Source organism: Ovis canadensis, chromosome 4, assembly GCF_042477335.2.
Source record: "Ovis canadensis isolate MfBH-ARS-UI-01 breed Bighorn chromosome 4, ARS-UI_OviCan_v2, whole genome shotgun sequence".
NCBI lineage: Eukaryota > Metazoa > Chordata > Mammalia > Artiodactyla > Bovidae > Ovis > Ovis canadensis.
Window position 1 is genome coordinate 43,554,684 of NC_091248.1, and position 19,869 is coordinate 43,574,552.

A 19,869-nucleotide genomic window follows, 5' to 3' on the forward strand; every position below is an offset into this window, starting at 1 on the left:
AATGAAGATAAAGAACGTTTATATTCTTCAAAATTTTTCTGGTATCCTTATTAAGTTAATCCTACTTTCTTAGTACTAGTTAACCACTTTATATCACTTTGGATTAGTTCTGCCTATTCTGGAACTTCACATACGTGAAATCATACACTATGTGCAATTTTTTGTCTGTCTTTTTCTCACTGTAACACTTTTAAGACTTCCCCATATAGTTGCAAGTATCAATAGTCTATTCCTTTTTATTGCTGATTAATATTGCATTGTATGTATTATCACAAGTGGTCTATCCATTCACAAGTTAATAGACATTTGGATTATTTTCAGTTTTTGAATACTATAAATAAAGTGGATATTAACATTGTATATAGGTACATTTTTATTTCTCTTGGTAAATACCCAAGAAAGGAATTATAGGGTTACGTAAGTGTATGCTAACTGTACCTGCAATACTCAAACTGTTCTCCAAATAGTTTGCACCCTTCTATACTATACCTGCGGTATATAAGAGTTTCAGTTGCACCATATGTTAGCCTTTTTAAATTTTAGTCATTTCAGCAAGTATGCAGTGATTTACATTGTTGTTCTAACTTGCATTCAGGCAACAGTTTTGAAGAGGACTAGACTAGCAACTGAGAATCCTAGTTAAAATGTTTGACAACAGAATCTCCAAAAATACAAGCAGCTCATGCAGCTCAATATCAGAAAAGCAAACAACCCAGTCAAAAAGGAGGCAGAACACCTAAACAGACAGTTCTCCAAAGATATACAGATGGCTAAGAAACATGAAAAGATACTCAACAGTGCTATGATTAGAGAAATGCAACTCAAAACCACAATGAGGTATCACCTCACAGTGGTCAGAATGGCCATTATCAAAAAACCTATGAACAATAAATGTTGGAGAGGGTGTGAAGAAAAGGGAACCCTCTTGCAATACTGGTGGGAATGTAAATTGATACAGCCACTATGGAGAACAGTAGAGAGATTTTTTTAAAAAATTAGGAAGAAAACTACCATATGACCCAACAATCCCACTAATGATCATATACCCCGAGGAAACTAGAATTGAAAAAGACACAAGTACCATAATGTTCACTGCAGCACTATTTACAGTTGATCAGACATGGAAGCAACTTAGATGCCGTTGACAGATGAATAAAGTTGTTGTACATATATACAATGAAATATTACTCAGGCATAAAAAGGAACACATTTGAGTCAGTTCTAATGAGGTGGATAAAACTAGAACCTATCATACAAAGTGAGGTAAGTCAGAAAGAGACAAACAAATATCATATATTAACACATATATATGGAATCTGGAAAGATGATACTGATAAACCTATTTGCAGGGCAGCAGTGGAGATACAGCCACAGAGAAAAGACTTGTGGACACATGAGAGAAACAGGGAGGGAGACACTGGAACGGTAACATTGAAACGTATACACTACCGCGTGTGAAATAGATAGCCACTGGCAATTTTCTGTATGACACAGGGAGCTCAAACCCTGTGCTCTGTGGCAGCCTAGAGGGGTGGGATGTGGTAGGAGGAGGGAGGTTCAAGAGGGAGGGCACCTATGTATACCTATGACTGATGGGTGTTGATGTACGGCAGAAATGAACACAATACCCTCCAATTAAAAAATAAATTAAAAAGATTGACAGTAGAGTCACACATAGATCTGAATCCCAGATCTGATACCTACTATGGGCATACTCAGAGATACTGAGGCTTTGGTTCCATACCAAGGAATTAAGGAGAGTACTGCATTAGAACAAGTCACACAAATTTTGTTTTGTTTCCAAAAAGTTATATCTACTCTATACTATAGTCTATTAAGTGTACAATAATATTATGCATTAGTTTTGCCTTAATTAAAAATACATTATTGCTAAAAGATTCTAACCATTATCTGGGTAATTGGTAATCTTTCTGTGATAGTATCATAAAAGATTACTGATCACAGCTCACCATGACAAATATAATAACAATGAAAAAGTTTGAAATCTTAGGAGAATTACTAAAATGTGACACAAACATGAGGTGAGCAAATGCTGTTGGAAAAAATGTCGCTACAGATTTGCTTAATGCAGGGTTGCCATGAATCTATTTGAAACAAGAGCAGTATCAATGAACTGTAGTGCAATAAAATGAGGTATGCCTGTATATATGTGACTATGAACAAGTTGTCTTTGCTTCTCTATGCCTCAAGTTTCTCCTTTGCAAGCCACAATACAAAAAGCACCTTGCTCAGATTTGTTTTGAACTTTAAAAAGAATATAAACTTAAAGCACCACACACTGTGCCTGGATCAGAGTGAGTGTTCAATGAAAGTTAACTATTATTATTATTCCTATTTCACAGAATATGTAGGGTTATACATTTTTTACTTTACATTGAGCTTAATTTTAATGACCATAACAATAATGCTATGCCATTATAGGATCTATCTTACCCAGCATATGAAAGTGCTTTAAAGTAATTTTTTAATAGATAAATCTAATTTCTCCAAAGTTAACCATAATATAAACAAACTTAACCATAATATAAACAAACTTACTCAAGAAAGTATCTTTGCATCTAATTCTATTTTTTTTAATGTTTGGGTGTTTTTTCCTAAGTTAGGACTTGATCCCAACAAAATATTCAGATAGCATTACCTCACATGGCCTTAATCCTAGAAAGTAGTAGTATCAAGTATTTAAAGCAACCTAGAATAGATCACAAGCATTCTGCCTACACTACTCCTTCCTCATCCACAAGCAATCTTTGTGGTTTCAATAACTCCCTAAAATGCCAACTTCCATTTTATCCTGACATCAAGTGGACCAACATGTTCTCTCTTCCCTCGATGGGTCAAATTCCCAGCCCAGCTGCTCCCACCCAGGGTGTAGGCAGTTTACTAGCACTGCCTGCAACCACTCCACTGCGGCCTAGTGACACCACAATCAACTTCCCTTTCACTCATACTATTGCCAAATTTTCCTCAGGTCTGATAGCACTGCCAAATCATCTAGCTTTTGCTTCTGTGTGGTCTGAGAGAATTGGCACAAAGAGAAGTAGTAACTTCCTGTTTGGTTTTCTCTCACAATTAGGAAAGAGGATTAGAAGTAGCCAAGAGAGACTTATTTTTGAAGAAAAGTGTCATTCTGAGAAATATAAAAAGATGCCTTAAACCTCTGAAACGTTAAGAGTTTGAACTAATCAGTATTCAGTCATTGACTTACTCAGTGACCCTAATATATATATACCTCCTGAATACTTAGCTTTTTATGAACTATTACAGAATACTACTTTAAAAGCTTACTATTATTGATGTCTGTTAACATTACATATGCAACTAACAAATTTATATAGTGGCTTTGTTTTCCATTTCTCTAATGTAAAAATCGTGTGTGAATGTTGTAACCATTGTGAGTTTGAAAGCATTAGATAACAGGGCATGCCACCATCACCACTATCAATACCCAGAACAAACCATTTTGAGGGCCAGGCTAAAGGTACTGGGGAGAGTTACAGTAAGAATGAAATAGAAGCCTGCCACAAGACAGCTGGCACGGATAGTTATCAATGAGAGTCTTCAGGCACAGCAAACAAGTGGAACCCTATTAATCAGTATTGGGAATAAATATAAGGCAAGAACCAGTCAACAACCAGGGTATCTAAGGGTAACAATCATACAGATTTATCTGCCCAGTGGATTACACTGGTCCTGAAAGGAAAAAAGGTCTATCTTACCATTCATGGCTCTAGATACGTGCTGTTTGAGAAAAAAACCAGACACCATTCACCATGCCACAGAGTCCATTTGTTCAGTTGTATACTCAGTCATTTCCAGCTCTTTGTGACCCCATGGACTGCATGCAATGCCAGGCTTCCCTGTCCTTCACCATCTCCCAGAGCTTGCTCAAACTCATGTCCATCGAGTTGGTGATACCACCCAACTATCTCGGCCTCTGTCATCTCCTTCTTCTCCTGCCTTCAATCTTTCCCAGCATCAGGATCTTTCCTAATGAGTCAGCTCTTCCCATCAGGTGGCCAAACTACTGGAGTTTCAGCATCAGTTGTGCCAATGAATATTGAGGGCTGATTTCCTTTAGGACTGACTGATATGATCTTCTTCAAGTCTAAGGGACTCTCAAGAGTCTTCTCCAACACCACAGTTCAAAAGCATTAATTCTTCAGGACTCAACCTTCTTTATGGTCCAACTTTCAAATCCATACATGACTACTAGAAAAACCATAGCTTTGACTATACAGACCTTTGTGGGCAAAGTAAAGTCACTGCTTTTTAATATGCAGTCTAGGTTTGTCAGAGCTTTTCTTGCAAGGAGCAAGCGTCTTTTAATTTCATGGGTGTAGTCACAATCTGCAGTGATTTTGGAGCCCAAGAAAATAAGTCTGTCACTGTTTCCATTGTTTCCCCACCTATTTGCCACGAAGTGATGGGACTGGATGTCATGATCTTAGTACTCCCTTCTTTATGCCTCATTTCTGGTACTTTTTTTTTTTTCTCGCAGGCCCATTCGTACTCACTCTATTTCTAGAGCTGAGAAAGAAGCAAATTGGGGTTTACTGCCTCCCCCAGTCTTTTGCTTAAATTAAGCCAAAATCAAAACCTTGTACCTGGAGTTGGACATACTAAAGAATAGGCTTCCCTCACACTTGGCTACTTCTTCCAGTCTGATAACAGCTTTCCGGACTTCACCTTTCCTACCTACCTAAGCATGTTATATTCCAGACCCTCCGTCTCTAACCAGAACTCAATTATTGACTCCTCCTGAATTCAGTCCTGTGACCATCCATGCATTACACTTACAATCACCCTTGGCTTTTCCTCTATAACCACTCAGGAGACTATGGCTAGAGAAGGTTGATTAGAGAAGAGTCCACCATTGCCATGAAGATGATAAGGAAAAGGCCTCCATGAATAAGCAACATGAAAATCCCTTCAAGACTAAGCAGATATGAGCTATAGGAGATTCCACAAATGAAGTTCTCAAAGTGTTTCCACAGATGATAATGTTGGCATCAGAATTTCCTCACTATGATTCCCACAAGTTCATATGCAGCCTATACAAAGACACTAGTCTCCTTTGAAAAACTCAGGCCTCAGCTACCCTGACACACAGAGGATAATTTTAAACTTTCAAGGAGGAAACAAAACAAATCAGTTACAAGCTATCCTAATCATTTTTAGTTAACTTTCCATGTTTTAAGATTTTTATTCCCAGATAAATGAATTCTATCCTAAAAGATCTTACCCAGCTTCACAGCTCTCTTGTGTACTGGACAGATATGAATTTAATAAACATACATTCAAATATCAAAAATGCATATTAGTTTTCTAAGTATTATGCATTCTATCTATTCTAGACATCCCTTACCACAGAAGTCAGAATATATATTTTTATCATGTATTTAAGATTCTCTCATTGTTTAAATTCTTTCCATTCTCCTTCCAAATACAGTATCTGGTTGCAGAATGAAGCTGACATGTCTGCACAAATGGAGGTGGAACATCCAAGCCTCCAGGTGATATGTCACATCCTGCTTGGTCTCTGAGTTGCCCTCTGGTTGTCGCTGCTTCTATAGTATTGTAACCATGTGGCCACCGAGTATACTTCTGAGTCGTGCTGTCCAGCTTGGTCTTTAGAGTGCATCCTGTTACCAATGCAAATGTACATGGACTTGGCCATAGCCTCCAGTCACAAAGAAATCCTATAGTCTCTGATTTATATGGCTATAGTCATATTCCTGCTGATAGCTAGAAAATATAGCACTTATAGATGGTCTTGGGGACCTAGGGCTTTTTATTTGTTTTCTCCACACCACTTCGAAGTGAACCTTCACTCAGGCCCACCCTATTTGATAATTCCTCAATTACTGCTATGTAAATACTCCTGGCATTTCACATGCATGGGACCTCTTTGCAAAGTTTTCCATTGTCCTAGGCTATGTCCAAAAAAGCAGGACATCAGGTCCTCTGGTCTCTGGCATCCTCAAACTCACTTGGTTGTTGCTAACACCTTCTCCTTAGGGATTCATCCTTAAGGGGAGAATCAGAATACTAGGGCCCGATCTTTGGTTCTTCCCTTCATCTCATTCCCAGGCTCCATCTCTCAATGTCCACATGAGTTTTCCTCTACCTATGTGTCAAAAACATTTCCTTGCATTGCAACTTTTTTCTCCTAGTCTATAGTTCCATCATGTAAATTGCCTGATCCTCTCCAAGCTGAATGTCTGCTTTGGAAGGTTCTGAAAAACTTATTTCCTTCTCAAGCGAGTCAGGCATTCTCAACAATCAAAAGTCCTTACTTTCAGACTATTAAAAAAAAATCCCATTTAAAAATTCTATGCCAATATATCCCTGGTTTTAACAGGGCTAAGCTTTTCCCCATAAAGCCAGACATGCTATTGATTCAGTGATTTGGAGAGCTGGATTCCTAGGAACTGGAAATGACTGAAAATTAAAGCACACTGATTTGACACCTTAAAATTAGTATCTCTATAATGCTTCCATCTCCCCATTTACCTCTCTATGCTATATATTTACCACCATATAAACATAACTGCTGGACACACTTGGCCTTCAAGGCAAGGATAAAGAATGAAACCCCCAGCATCCACAGATGCTCCCTCTCAGTGAATAATTCGCTGAAGTTATGGAAACTCCTATCTGAGACACTATCTCATCTAAAGTATATGACCTTGTCTATTACAAGGGCACAGTTTACTAATACCTTAACTGGACAATAACCATAACAACTAATTAACATATAGCACATATGTATTAAAAACAGAAGAGTTTTTCTGTTACACATAGTAGAATAAAATGAAAATAAAACTCATGCTTGAATAATAAGTATATAAAGTAATAATCTTAAGTCTTTATATAAAATATAAAAGAACTAATCAAAAAGAGTTGCTACGTATATCACTGGGAAAGCCTGTAAGAATTCCATCTCTCTAGTGTCAAAGGGCAGTTATAATAGATTTCAGAGCTGCCCCAAGATTAGGCATGAAATGTGTTATCTGATGAACACTGTGAATAAAGGAAAATTCAAGGCTACCATGTATTGAATGGATGCTAAGTGCCTTTGGTTGAATCTATACTATCTCATTTAGTTCTCACAACAACTCTGCAAAGGGAGCAAAATTTCATATTTAGCGATTAAGAGATGGGGGCCACAATCACCAGCAAAGGTAACTGGACTCAATTCTGACAGTCAACAAATCCCTCAAAGCAGGACTAAAGCAAGTTCATGAAATTGCTCCACAGTCTTCCTGTGGGGGCTGAGGAATTAGAAACAAGTTCCAACACTGCCAAACATAGTACCAATACAAATTACACTTTCGCTTCTAAACTTATACTTTATTTTTTAATTTTTTTAAATTTTACTTTATTTTACTTTACAATACTGTATTGGTTTTATACAGAGTGAAGTAAGCCAGAAAGAAAAACACCAATACAGTAACTAACACATATATATAGAATTTAGAAAGATGTTAAACTTATACTTTAAATTCAGCTTTTGGTTATCTAAGATTTAGCACTGGTTAACTCCTATTGAAGACAACAGATACTTCAGTCAGTTCAAAAGTGAATAGACAACTTATATCTAAAAAGCAGTCTCTTTAGAGAAAGTATCTCAGCAGGACTTGAATAGGTTCTGAAGAGAAGCACTCTCCTTTCAGTAGAATAAATTTACTCAAGGTGACCCCTCTCTTCAGTCCTCACACAGTCTTTGAAAGAAACAGCAAGAACTAACAACAAAAACAAAAAAAGTGGTACTTCTCTCCTCTGGTCCTTTCCTCTCATAGCTACGTGCAAGTATACATCTCTGTCTCTTACTTCTCTTAAGTTCCTTTTAAATGCACTGCAGGGGTTTTAGTAAAATTTAGAATCTGATTTTTTTTTTAATTTTTCAAGTGATTTAAAAACTAGCACTAGGAAACGTTGCTCTGTGGCATGTTACTATTGAAGATCCAATAGAGAGCAAGGATAACATCTGCTTTTCAAATTTTGCTGTATATATTTTATTCGATTTTACAATATTCCCTCAGAGGCTGGTGAAGGTCAGGTTTTATTTTCATTTACAGGCTGGAGGTAGAGTAAAGCTTGGTTAGCTGCTGCATGTCATACAAGAAGCAAGTAAAACACACAGGACTGTAGGATTCAGGTCTCTGTTCAGGGTAAAATAACTAAACCAGAATTTTTCGAAGAATTACTTTTTTAAAAACGGTTCTTTAGTGGGTTCCAAGAGATACTTTTGTAAAAAACAGTTTCTTAGCATATAAATTTGAGCAATCTTCCATACTAAATGTGCCTCCAGAGATAAACAATGAATACATTACAGGTTTTGCAAAATCCTGTAATTAAAAACAGTAACAAAAATTTTGTTTATTTAACTCATCATCATTTCCTGTAGCATCTTTTGTTTGTTAGTTTAGTAAGTATTAGCTTATATTGATAAAATACATTTTGGTAAATGCTCCATTAAACCATGCCATCTCTCTTTTACCTTATAGTATATGAGCAAAAAACCACTTGTCTCAGTCAAGGGCACATCTAAGTTACCACCAAGGAGATAGAAAGTGAGGGAGGGAGGGGAAGGAAGAGAGGGAAAAAAGAGGGATACAGGGAGAGAGAGAGGGAGAGTCTCTTACCTGAGACTAGTTACTACTTCTGTCAATGGTTATTTTCAACAATATCATGTCTCCCTAGGCCAGCCCCTCTATTCCAATTGGTTTATCTCATTAATTGGATTATGATTCTTCTTTTAGTGACAAAAAGAGCTCCTATTAAACAGTAGGCACTACATCAGTCACAAATAGAAATTAAAGCATAGTTCTTATCCTGGAAGAGCTACCTTGTAAAAGGGGAGATGAGCAAGTACAAAACAATATGTCTTGATAAGGTGAGCATGGAGGTGGAATATCCCCCAGAGGGAAGAAAGGCAAGTCTTGCTGAGAGAGATAGGACATGGCTTCCTCTTATTCTTCAGCTGGAAACATTTTAGAAAACAGTGCTTATTGATATGGGTGATAAGTACATGTTAGCAAAGCAAATTATAGAGAATAAGACAGCCTAAGGAGAATACTCTCTAGTACTGTACATAAGTGAAGAAACCAGGGTTCACTTGACACAGTGCATGATCAGATCCTAGGACACATATTCAGGGGTACTAGTGGAAGAGCCATGGAGATTATCTTTCTAACTATCTATCCATACACACACACACACACACATACATATATATATACACACACATATACTAGTACATATATATATATACACATACACATATATATACTAATATATATATATATATATATATATATACACACAAAAAAAAAACAGTAAGGTGTTTAAACTTTATCCTAAAGAAAATACAGTTATTGATTGCATATCACTTTTAGCCATTTTAAGTCACTTTAAATCCGAAAGATTCTTCCAACTTTTGCGACTGCTTATGCTGAAACTTCAAGGATCTTTTCTCTGTGGACACAGCCAATGTCTATCCATACAACCAGGCCAAAAATATGAAGCCTGTTATACCATAACTTCCCTGACTGCCTCAAACAGACTTCCTCCTATGAACATCTCTGCTATCCACTAACTCTGTGATCTACTTACTGCCTTGTAAGTTACTCTTTTGTAAATATGTTTACTTTCTACAGCTGGCAAATGCCTCAAAAGCAAGGAACCATATTGTGTATCCTTGGGACAGCACTGTGGTGGTTCCCAGTGATCCCTACCTCTGCTATTCATTCCCTTGTATAATCTTCTTCTCTTGAACCTTGGCTGGACATAGTATCACCTCTTTACAAACAGAATAAAGTAAAAATGACACAGTTTTGTTTCCAATAACAAGTTACAGAAGATTCTGGCTTCTGTCTTTCTCTTTTTCTCTTGCTCTCTCCCTTGCTCACTTTTCCTGGACTAGGAAATGGCAACTCACTCCAGTATTCTTCCCTGGAGAATTCCATGAACAGAGGAGACTGGGGGGCTACAGTCCATGGAGTAGCAAAGAGTCGGACATGACTGAGTGACTAACATACTTGCTCATTTTGAGGAAAGTCATCCACCATGTTGGGGACTGACTTATGGAGAGGCCCATGTGACAGGAAAGTGTTATCTCCAGCCAACAGCCACATGAACCATAAGTGAGCTCGAGAGCTGTCAATCCTACACCTAGAGAACCTTGAGACGACTGCAGCCCCAGGGGACATTGGATTATAATCTTGTAGAGACTCTGAACCAGAGATCCCCCACTAAGCTGCATCTAGACCCCTGAAATGAAGATAATAAATGTCTATTTTTATAAGCTGCTATATTTGGATGAAATTTATTGTACAGTCCCATATAACTAAGAATAATACCTAAGGTAACAGACTACAAAATAAGTATGAATTACTTCAGAAGACAGGTAGATAGATAAATGGAAGAATATACAGGAAACAACTCATTTAATATTTACTGAATGAAGGAATCCAAGGATGGGTATTCATTAACATTCCTTCAGGTTTATTTTGGATTAAAATAAAACCAAAAACTGATTTTATATTATCCAAGTCCTCTTGCTTTTCTTCCCTTGTTTATTTTGACTGAAGAAGTGTGTCAGCACAGTGAACTTCTACATAAATATTTTCTGAGTTTATATGCAAAATGAAGAATTGCTAAACACGGAAGATACACCCAACAATAAAGATGCTGCTGCTTATTCACATTTTACATCACTTATGATCTTCTCCCACACAGTCTTGCCTATTTCCATGGAATGATGAGAACATCTATCAGGAAAGCTTCTATGAACTCAAAGTGCCTGGGACCGATGATACAGAGGGGACAGCAGGGCATCTGTTTAGAGAAACAGGATGAACCATCTTTCCCACTAGTGGTAACCATGGAAAGTCCTGTTGATTGAAAGATTTCTCACATGTTCCCTTAAACTATTAAGCTCTTGAGTCACAAAAGCATTCCACCTAACTTCCTTTTCTGAGACTTTTTTCTTATTCCAGTAAAGAAAAAAAATGAATGAATCTGCTGGAAACTATATTCCAGTGGGTTCTTTTTTCTTTAGTATTAGTTATTTTATTAGGTTTATGTAAGAAATTTAAAACACCAATTTGTGAGAATAAACTCCATTTGGGAGACAAAATGCAGAGCAGAGATAGCCCTGGAGCTGAGAAACACCTTTGGTTTTTGGCAGAATTTTCGAGTCCATGGCCTTCTGATTAGCCTGGAGCTGCTCGGTAAACTCTTATTTCTCCTCCTCTGTGAGGATCTTGTCTTCCTGGTGCCTGAGCTTAAGAAGTTTTTGTTCTTTGAAGTAAGCATGAGTGAGATGCTTTGGGCTTTTCACACTGCTGATGAAGGTGGTGATGACAAATTTCTGGTGTGTTCTATGCAGAGAAACTAGACTGAAGATCAGAGGTCCAGTCACAAGCAGCAGGTCACTATCCAGTTTCTTCAGGAAAATCACTCTCATTGCTGTAAGGATGGTCAAAATTGTCCTAAGACTGATGCTAACTCAGAATTTTCTAACATGCTGACTGAAGAGATTTTTGTTATCTGGCCCACTAGCTTTCCCGGAACATCTTCAGGAGGATAATATTTAGATGTTTTGTGAAGTTTAATTACTCAAGTACCATCATTCTTGTCATTACCAACTGGAAAGAGTGCCTATGAATTTTATATATAATTTAGGAAAGAGAGTGAGAATTTACATAATTTAAATAACATGCCTAACTCTATCATGGAATTGTATGGCATAAAACTTTGAAGAACTTCTGTGCTGTGCTGTGCTTAGTCACTCAGTTGAATCCTGTGAAACTAGACACCTCTGAATACTAACCACTCTTTTAGATGGTCCAGGGGTGGCTGCAGGGTATGAAATTTTCTATTAAAAACAACTTCAGTGAAACAGGTAAGTCAATAGTAAAGGTGAGTGTAAAGTTTTGAGAGTTGATTCATTAATGTGCTGTACTTAGTTTCTAAGTCATGTCCAACTCTTTTTGAACCCAGACTGCAGCCCACCAGGCTCCTTCATCCCTGGGGATTCTCCAGGCAAGAATACTGGAGTGGGTTGCCATGCCCTTTTCCAGGGGATCTTCCCAACCCAGGGATAGAACCCATGTCTCCTGCCTTACAGTCAGATTCTTTACTGAGTCACCAGGGAAGTCATCAAATAACTTCTAGTTTGAGCTTGAAAAAAAAAAAAAAAAAAGATACATGGGGCAGTAAGAAGGAAAAACGAAAATAGAACTCGCTTCCCCCAAAACCAGAGATTCCTGCTGAAAATTGCTAACTATCATTCTCATTATTCTTAATCTCATCAACTAATATTTACTTTATTTTGCGGTTTACACAGTGTATTTTGGATTGCACAAAATAAGCCTATACATTAACAGGGAAGTTGGCAAACATTTTGTTCTTATGATGATACTGTTAAATCAGACAGGTTAAGTTTGTTGGCCAGGGTCAAATAACCAGTAAATGGCAGACTAAGACGTGCACCAATACTTCCTAACAGTTAAAATTACACTGAGATGATAAGAATTGAGTAATAGTTGAATGACTTGCCACAAGGGGGAATCCCTTTAATTTAGTGCCACTTTTATGAAATAATCTAGCACAGGGGGAATGAAAAGCAAGGCAGAATGAGACAAACTTTCTAGAGACAGAATCCATTTCAAAAGAAAGATAAAAAGATTTCAGCAGCTACTTGTACAATACTAGTCAAAACAAATGCACTTTTCCAACATGTCTCACTTTCTTTCCTCTGCAAAATATTGGTATGAGGTGACAGAGAAACTTGAAGAAAAAGTCTTCAATATGGATTGGTTCAATGAATGAGGGGTTAAAAACCTCAACAGAAAGAGGAAAAGACTAATAATTAAAGAATTTCAATGATTTATTGGGACTCATTCTTATAATCAGAGCAGCAAACGAATTGTCTAATGTATGGGTAGAGAAAGGATAATTTTAGGTTGCTAAATAGTCCAGGATTACAAATAACCAAGTTAACCCACTTCCTTGAACTCATTCATTTATTAATTACATTTCTAGCTAACTGAATAATCATCATCCAGAGAGCTTATAAAAATAAGTATTCCAGGCTTCCCTGGTGGCTCAGTGGTAAAGAATCCACCTGTCAATGTAGGAGACAGGGGTTTGACCCCTGATCGGGAAGATCCCACATGCCAAGGAGCAACTAAGCCTGTGGGCCACAACTATCGAGCCTGTGCTCTAGAGCCTGGGAGTTGCAACTACTGAGTCCATTTGTTCCAACTATTGAAGCACGCGTGCCCCAGAACCCATGCTCTGCAACAAAAGAAGAAGCCACTATAATGAGAAGCCCCGGGTGCTGTGACAACCTAGAGGGCTGGGATGGGGTGGGAGGTAGGAGGGAGGCACAAGAAGGAGGGGACATATGTATATCTATGGCTGATTCAAGTTGATTTTTGGCAGAAACCAACACAATATTGTAACTATCCTTCATAAAAATAAATAAATTAAGAAAAAAGTGGGGTAAGATCCAATAATCCACATTTTTAAGTTAGCACTTGAGATGATTGTGATGTGCTGCTATATTTGGCAACCACTTGACTCCACAGTACAATACTTGTACAGAAGTTACAAGACATTTTCAAATAATTTATTTTTGATAAAGCATTATTCAATTACTGTGACATTTCTGGGAGTTGTGGGAGTTAGAGGAACACTAAGTATCTGTCCATCTTGTGTCCCACACCCACTTCCTCACACAGACAAAACTAAATACATTTACCCCTGTGTCTGAATTCTCTATTCATTTCCACATCCTCTCTATCCTGGACACTCTCTGTGTCCATAGAAAGCCCATCAATACTCTGGCCTTACAGCTTCTGGATCTCCTCAGTATCAGCAACTTCCATCATTATTCCACTACTCTATAGACATTTGTGCTGCCTGGAATGGAAATAAACAACCCCAAAATTGCTTTCAGCAGCTCAATGTGAACCCCACCCTTCACAACCCTTTGAGCCTAGGGACTTTAGCCTCCAGCGCTAAAGGAGTCTGTAGTCAACCTTCATGCAAAGGCTCCGAGGTCCCTAATAACATAATGTCCAAGTTTGTACTCTGTTCTAATCTGTACTAGAATCAATGGAAAATGGCTTTCATAGTTAGAAGCACCACACTGATATGCAAATATCTATTGGGGGCAACACTAAACTATTATTAATGAAGCTAGCATTTTAGGATGGAAGAAACATTGTTAGAAATCCATTATTCTGAATCCTGGCTCTCTCAGGATTCTGATTCAGTAATTCTAGAATAGGATCCAGGAATCTACATTTTTATATTGGGTTGGCCAAAAAGTTTGTTCAGGTTTTTTTCTGTACAACGTTACATAAAAACCCAAAGGAACTTTTTGTCAATCCAATACATTGTATACTGATCACATTCAAAGAAATCTTGACCTGAAGATTTAAAAGCAGATAATCTAGAGTAGATACTATAGATATAAGAAATGCCTGAAAGTTTGACAAATAAACAGGAGAAAGTATGACAGATATCCTTTGAATAATAGGTTTTGAAAGATGTACCTAACTAGAGAGACTATAGGGAATAAAGTGAAGGACTTGAGAGAAGGCAGCTCACAACAGAAAAGGAGAGAAGGGGAATAAAGAAAACCTTAGTCTTCATGTAACAAGGCTCCTCAACACTGACTTTGCTTTTGGGCAGGAGTGCGTGGAGACGGAGTTTTGGGAAACAGTGTCTCCCAACTACAGATTAGTCTCTTTCACACACAGAGATGGACCAGGAGAGAAGGAAAGATGTCATAATATTCTCATGGAATGATACAAAGAACTCTGGCCAATATGCAAAGAACTAAGAGATAAAACAGAACTCAAACAAGATTTTCAACATAAAAGACCAAAGCTGGATAACTTCCATGTGTGTCTTTGCTATCTCTAGGTACTGAGAGAATTATGAATGCTTTCTCTGCCCCACTGTTATCGTTCACAATAATTCCCTGAAGTACTCTCATGTACCAAAGGGATCATATTCAGAATTAGAAAATGATTCAGTAATTTCATTTTAAGTCTTTTCCAAAAGTCTATTCAATTCCTAGACTCTTTGTACTTGCAAAAACTGAATTTGCCTACCAGATAAAATGTTTTTTCTTAGTTCTCTAAAACATTAGTTACTTTCCAATCAGAAGACAGAAACTACACAGTATTTGAAAGAGGGAAATTTTAGTATAAAGAAATAGCAACAATAAACTGAAGTAATAGGGAATTGATTAAAGGTCAGGGGGTGGGTATGTGGACTCTAAGGGATACTCAGTGCTACCGAGGGAGAGTACTCAAGGAAAGGACAAACTTGGAGGGAAAGAATCCTTCCTCAAAGCCAGGACTCAGATCTCACTACAGAGGGTACAGTTGAATCCCACTAGCTGTTGGAAAAGTTGGCTGGGTTATTTCAACCCAACAGGGTTGCTGAGAAGCTACAAGTTTAGCTTGTTATTGACTCACTGGAAAGCCAGTTTGGGTTCTATCTGGGCTCATAGAAAGTCACTTGGAAGTAGCAGGGGTATGAGAAAGGGTCACTGATGATTCACTGGGAAACAAGCTGGTGAATCCATAGCACTTGCTAGCTGCCCTTAGGAGTGCCATCAAACTTACTGCTGGAAACCACCCAAGATGGGGTTGGTGTGGAGGGAGGCTGGGGAGGTGCCACTTACTGTTTGATGCCTGAACACCACTGAAAAAAGCCGATTCACCCTTCAGGAGTTCAACTCAACGAGTACACCTGAACCTGGAAGAAGGCCACTCCTCTCCTCTATTGTCCCCTCGACACTCTGTATTACAGTGTTCAACCAGGCCCACTTTTATCACACAGCAGAAGAAAAAAAAGGACGAATCTGGAGCTGAGGGGCAATAAACATAACTGCCCTATGTGCCTATTAACTAAATAAATATTTTTCTTTTCTAAAGGATATTTTTCAAATACATTAATATATTTATGGTGTGTGTATATACATATATATATCCCTGGAGAAGGGAATGGCTACCCATATTAAACATACGGAAAAATATCATTTTCTTGAGAACTAAGTAAAGAAAATGTTATCTGATTCAGTAAAGGACAACTTTTGTACTTTCCTCAGTGTGTTCCAGTTTTTAATCTACCAAATACTGCACTATCAGAAAACAAGTAGCTCCTATTAGTGACCATTTATGCCTGAGCCCCACTCAAATACAGAATAACTAGAAGTGGGATCCAGGTGTGGGTTTTTTTTTTTTCTTCAAAAGCTTCCAGGTGATTATATGTTGTTAAGAACCAGTACTCATCATTTTATGCCAGAAATGTAGAAATCAACCCAACACCTTTATTTCCTCATCCCCTGCCCTCAGCTAATACATCACTGAAAACCATATGATTTATTAATCTCTCCACATTATACCCACAATACTGCTGCTTCCTACTCCAGGTCCCCATCATCCCTTACATGGATTAATGTAACAGTCTCCTTGTGGCCTCCATCTTCTCTTGTCCATCTCTAAGCAATTCTACTAAGAAATGGATTTTGGCTGTAGTGTCCCTGCCACTTCAGACTCTTCTTTTACTTTTTTACCTGGCTTATTCCTATTTATCATATCAAGTTCTAGTTCGAAAATTAACTTTTCTTTCTCCAGAAAACCTTCCCAAATTCTTAAACTAGATTCATTTAGCCCAGCTCCTTTATTCATTACTATAGTATCTTAAATGTTTAACTTATTACATTATCATAATGAGTCAAATAATAATTTATGTAATTATTTGGTTAATTTTGACTTACTAGACTTGAAGGGTAAAACTGATGAGAATAATAATGATAAATGTAGAGAAAGAAAAAAGGTTCCAAGCATCTGGATCTATGCTTTTACATATAAATCATAATGAGAGCTAACAATGAACATTTAGTGTATTTAATTAGCACACTATCTACAATACCCCTTTTAAGCCTCACAACAGTTTTAACAAGTGCATGTATTCACTCATTCATCCAACAATCTGCAAAGTGCTACATGTGCAAAAATTTAAGACCACATTTCTTAAAATGTGCTAAGAGAATGTGAAACACAAGTTGACCTGGACACTTACTTAAAATGCAGATTTGGCTGCTTTATCTTGAAACTACTTCATTAGGCTCAGTGAGGATAGGGCCTGGGTATCCATGTCATTAATAAGTTCCACAGGTAATTAGTATTCAGCTTAAGTTTAATGAAGCCCTGTTCTAGGAAAAGATTAAAACAAAGGTGTTACACCATCCGGATTGAGGGCAGGAGAAGTGGGCAATAGAGGATGAGACAGCTGACTCAATAATGAAAGACAGAGAAGCCTGATGTGTGCTGCAGTCCATGGGGTCGCAAAGAGTCAGACACGACTTGGCAACTGAACAACAACAACATGTCATCTATATATAGACACTTGGACCCCCTTCCTATACCTACTGATTCCTATACCTACAATTTCCATTGGGTTGAGCCTAGCAAGTGTAATTATTTTAAATTCTACAAATGATTATGAAACTAGACAACTCTGAATACTAACCACTATTTTACATGGTCCACGGGTGGCTGCAGGATATGGAATTTTGTATTAAAAACAACTTCAGTGAAACAAGATAAAGCAATAGTAAAGATGAGTTAAAATTTTGAGAGTTCATTCATTAATGTGCTGTGCTTAGTCGCTCAGTCATGTCCGACTCTTTGCATCCCCATGGACTGTAGCCCACCAGGCTCCTTTGTCCATGGGGATTATTCAGGCAAGAATACTTAAGTGGGTTGTCATACCCTCTTCCAGAGGATCTTTCCAACCCAGGGATCAAACCCAGGTCTCCTGCATGGCAGGCCAATTCTTAACCATCTGAGACACTGGGGAAGCCCCAACTGCTTTATTTTCTCAAAAGCTTGAAAAATACTCCCTAGTCTACCATAGGGAATACCAGTTTTAAACAAGTTATGAATCAGTGAATACTGCAATACCATCATCACCCTTACATTATGCACAGAGAGATGTGATACTGCCCAAGATAAACATGGTTCAAGAAGATTGATGTGGTCATTGTGGCCAAGGAACCATGGGACTCTTTGTAAGAGAGAACGTGGCTAAAACCTTAAGATACTAGATGGTTTCTTGGAACTGTGTCTATTTGCAATGGAAACCTGCCTAGTTACAGATATTTTTGAAGACAATTTAATCTCTCACAGCCTAGAGTAGAAATACTAAAGAGAAAAGGGGAAGTGAAATTATTTATTTATTCATTTACTAAACAATTTACACAGTGCTATATGCTTTGGCCACCTCATGCAAAGAGTTGACTCATTGGAAAAGATTCTGATGCTGGGAGGGACTAGGGGCAGGAGGAGAAGGGGACGACAGAGGATGAGATGGCTGGATGGCATCACCGACTCAATGGACATGAGTTTGAGTAAACTCCGGGAGTTGGTGATGGACAGGGAGGCCTGGCGTGCTGCAATTCATGGGGTCGCAGAGCCGGACACGACTAAGCGACTGAACTGAACTGAACTGAACTGATATGCACAAAAGAATTAGGGCCACATTTCTCAAAGTGTGGTATGAGATTCTGACACACAAATTCACCAGGATCAGAGAGAAGTTTAATGAAAATGAATCAAAAAGTGTATTTTCAAAATGAAGATGACTTCTGAAACTTATCTGTAATCTTTTTTCTGTTTGAATTAATAATAATCACAGCTAACATTTAACATTTATTATATATACTGAGGACTTTAACATACATAATCTCATTGAAGCTTCATAACAATTTCATGAGATAAATGCTATTATTCTTCATGCATTCATTCATTCATTCAACAAATGTTCAAAATATATTGACCACAACCACTCTAGTCAACATTGTCTAATGAATGGGAATGGAATTATGAAAAAATAGTCAAGTTCCCTGCTGCTGTAAAGACAAATAAAATATGCTTATTCAATAAATGTGCAAACTGAAGGCTCTGGGCACTGAGATTTAAACAGGTTATACAATGGTCTCAAGTTCAGAAGCAATAAGATGTAGAACCACAATCTGAACAACTAACAAGTTAATTGCAGGGCCACTGTGCCTTATATGTTCAAGTACCAAAACTAATTTAGGTCTAACTATGTGAAATTGCCATATTTATAGAGGAAAACATCAAATTTTGACTATTGCATATGCATCAATTTATACTCATATACTTTTCCATACATCTTAGTTCTTTTTCTCATTCTCAATAACTCTTCTTTCAGAGTTGTTTATGGCTGTTGGTGACTCACACTGCAAATTTGAGAACTAAACTTGATTTAAGGAAATTTATATTACTAGAAATTTGACAGGCCAGACGGCACTGCAGTTTGATGATGACTTGGTCCTTTTGAATTGTGAAATGTGGTCTGCTGTAGCCAACTAAGGGAATGGAGATAGCCTCAAACAGTTTAAAAGCAATAAATGACTGTGTAGAGAAGACTTGTTTATTTACTGCTGGCTATTTTCCCTCATTCTCAACACAATATAGGTCAAATAATACCATATAGACTAAGATAAAGATCAATTCATGGCAGGTTTCTTGTACATGCTTGAAGTTTTTTGGTTTTCTTTTTGTTTTCAATAAGCATAGTCGACAACACTAAGTCAAGATATTTGGGACATATAACACAGTTCAGTATCAGGGATAACATGGCGATACTGTTCTCTGAATTAGAAGTAAAGTTATGTGTTTTGTGGGTCAAAATAATCTGTTAAGAGAATTCTAAAACATTTTAAAGGCCATTGTCTTCTAACAACTCAAAGAGTTCTCTAAATAAACATAATTATGTAAAAAT

At 37.5% G+C, this 19,869-nt stretch overlaps 1 pseudogene; it reads right to left on the minus strand.

Moving 5' to 3' along the window:
* Positions 1-11,119: 11,119 nt before the first annotated feature.
* The window catches only part of LOC138439235 (large ribosomal subunit protein eL6 pseudogene), a 79,583-nt pseudogene continuing 70,833 nt past the window's right edge, over positions 11,120-19,869 (minus strand).